Source organism: Triticum dicoccoides, chromosome 5B (assembly GCF_002162155.2).
Source record: "Triticum dicoccoides isolate Atlit2015 ecotype Zavitan chromosome 5B, WEW_v2.0, whole genome shotgun sequence".
NCBI lineage: Eukaryota > Viridiplantae > Streptophyta > Magnoliopsida > Poales > Poaceae > Triticum > Triticum dicoccoides.
In genome coordinates this window covers 549,125,512-549,129,117 of record NC_041389.1, presented here as the reverse complement: position 1 = coordinate 549,129,117, position 3,606 = coordinate 549,125,512, and positions in this window count along the sequence as shown.

Here is a 3,606-nt window from a genome sequence, read left to right as displayed (position 1 = left end):
GGGCCCTGGGGGGTAGCAATGCCACCCGAACGTCGCATCAGGCCCTCATACATGTCATACGGTGTGGTTGCATGTCTGAAGAGGCGGCACGCGTCTCCGGGGTGTGGCCGGCCCCCCTCACGGACGGCGCGGCCGCCGGCACCTGGAGGGGGCAAACGGTGCGTCGGGTTTACACGGAGGGGATCTTGCGTGGGTTTGGCCCGGTCATTTCTCCCAAGTGTTCCTATGGGCTGAGCTAACACAACCGGGTGGAGAGCTCCACTTGTCAAATCCCGTCCGGCGAAAGTCAAAGGGCTAGATCTCATGGTCAAACACTACAGGGTTAGGCAGGGCGGGGGCACTGTGGGGGTAGCAATGCCACCGGAGCGTCGCACAGGGCCCTTATACATGCCATACGGTGTGGTGGCACTACAAGAAATACGTTAACTTGCGACCATCACTATTGGTCACTAAATGGTCATTGTTTTCCATTTGCGACCTTTTTGTGACCAAAAACAGAAGGTCAAAAGATGGCCGTGGTAAGCTGAAATTAACGACCTTCTTCTGGATAAGGTCGTAAACGTTTACGACCAAAACAAAAGGTTGTTGAACCAATGAACTTTTGTTTTGGTCACTGGCTATCTGCGCAGGCCACGTCGGATCCGATGTGGCAATCTGACGTGGCAAAATTGCGATCAATTGAAAAGGTCATTGATAAGATTCAGCCCGGTCCAATTCTGTCTTTCATATGGGCCGAGCACACTAATTCCAACAATTCTATGTTTTTTTATAGTCAACTAAATGGGCCAAGCCCAATTTTTTCAGGCCTTTTCTTTTTTGGGCCCTTTACTTTTCCTTGCACTTTTTTTGGCCTTTTCATTTTGTTTTTGCTGGCCTTTTCATTTTTCTTTTTATAACTTTTTGGCAGAATTATTATTTTCGCTATTTAAAATAAAATAAACAATTCCACAGCAACATCATCAGTTTGTTGTAGCCTTTTCAGGCGCAGTACAACTTTAAGCATAGAAAATTGGAAAACAGATATTTAACCCATATATATTGTTGAGAATTTTTCATAATTTTGCTGTCAAAGCAGCATGTACACATGAATACAATTTTGCTATCAAAGCAACATTTCAAACATACATCTTCATGACATCGTACATAAAAACCGACAATAAAAATTACAATATGCCATATGGCTCAGATCTTGCATGTGCAACATCTCACATTCATGTCCGGGAAAGGAGGAGGGACGAGCGATTTGCGGCGAGCTATATACCTACTTGAGTTGTCCTGAAGGATACACATTCCTAAAGGACACAAAAAGTAGAGGTATTATTTTGGACAATAAGCTCTGAGACAACATTGTAGGCTATTAACATAAAAGAAGTTATTATCAGGTTAAGCCTGCTTAGTTTAGTGATCATTTTCTCATACAACTTTATTTCAACTTAACAGTATCCAGAATTAAGCAAGGAACTAAACATCAGCACCAAAAGGTGAGAAACTGCATCAATCAACAAGATAATGGTTGTATGATTTGTTCTTCAGCAACTTGGACAGCTAATCGACCAAAAAAGTTCATGGAGCTTCACAATAATAAGCCCATGACAGTTAGTTACTATTTGCTCCAATAAATGAATGCAATAAATATTATACTCCCATCCTTTGCTAACACTGCTAGGCTACTAGCTGTGTGTGTTCATCCATCCATCCATGGACCTAACTAATGTTATTTGTATCTCTAGACTAGAATCAAATGATCGTTAGTGTTATTATTAACTTGATGGTGGCATCTTCTAGTAGGGTACAAATTTCACACAGGACATGAAAAATAGATGAGGCAAGCAACATCAAACAACACAGTCACAATCGAATTATGCATAAAAATTGAACCAATACAATGCTGCTATGGTGTGTCCATAACAATTGCAACTGATGCCCACTTCATATCAGATCTACAAGGGGTAGAAGGAGGGGCGGAGCTCACCATGTCAGGGGGTTGGAGGAGGGGAGGAGGCCTCACCATGACTAAATGTTGTATGTGCAAGCTGCAGACCAAATCAGGGGCAGTTTAGCATAAGATTAAAAAGTATGTAGTCTAAATCAGTGGCAGTTTAACAGTCTATACTCTAAGTTTCCATGCTTTCCTACCAAAGAAATTGTATCAACTTAACAATTAGTCATGCATAAGTGTTTGACATCAAAAACATATAGAAGTGCAGACATGAGATTAACAATTTGGATGCATGCTCTAAACATATAGAAGTTATACAGAGCAGCAACAATGGCATCACAGTTGAGTTGCCAGACCAAAACAAAGCCATGTATGTAACAAAACCAGCCAAACTGAATATGCATCATCAGCTGATTAAAAGCAGTGGATAATAGTATAGTTCATCAACTGATATGGGCAGCTAGCCAAATTTCCCAATGGGAGTACCAACATAGTAGCAATAAAAATAACAGAAAATTCAAATATAAGTGTGGCAACGCATAGAACATTTGCCAGAAACATGCTTCCACCTTTCACAGATATGATTCACACTTTCACAGATGTGGTAGACAGAGATGCGGAAGCCTTTCACCGAATAAACCTATGCATACGAAGGTGAAATATTACAAAGAAAGCACTCATCAGGTAGCAGTGCCTACAAAATCTCTATGTTAGTAGTAGTAAAACTCATGCAGTACCAAGTTAACAACTTTGAGTCAAAAGCTAAAAGTGTCTCTTAAGAGAGACCAGAACTTATAATTAAGGCACATATCATATTCTGAACAGCATCAGCACCATGGTAGTAACAATTAACAGTAGTAGGACATCAATGGGGCACAACTTAGTTAACTGCATATGAACGGACGGACGGACAGACAATTACCTTCTCAAGGCAGGGGCGGGCGTCCTTGAAGTCGAGGAAGATGAGCGTGAGGGCGGCGGTAATGGAGCTCTAGGACATGTTGAGGCCAAGCAGCAGCGCCACGATCACGCCCAAGGTGATGGCGTACATGCCGAAGGTGATTTTCTCCCCAGATTCGGTGCATGGAACAACTCGCTTCCGTTCCCAACAGCAGCAAGGTACTGGTGATGTTGTCGTGCTAGGCTCCAATGGCGTCCTCGCCATCCCCCTCTTCGGGGACCATGAAGGCTCACCAATAACGTTAATGATACGTCCAAGGGTGGCCCTCCCAATAGGAACCTGAGAAAGAGAAACATCTTCCAGGTCAAACAAATGAAGCGACTACATGTGTGTATGATTCAACTTCCAAAAAAACACCACCAGTGTACATGTATGCATCATATACAAGAGGCTCTTGAAGCAGACTGTAAATTGATCCAACTAAGGACATCAAAACCAAGTTTCCAGTATTCACAAAGCAACACTTGATATAGATAACTGTAACAAACAAACTGTAAATTGATCCAACTAAGGACATCCATTCCTACTGCGTACCAGAGGCCGATGCAGCACCAAGACCAGATACATACATACATTCTGCTACCGACAATATACAGGCACATCATGTTCAGCTATTACGACTACAAGCGTTTCTCATACCTCATGTTACCCATCAATGCCTAGTAACCAGAGGCAAATGCATCGAAACCTGAAGGCAGCCCAAAAT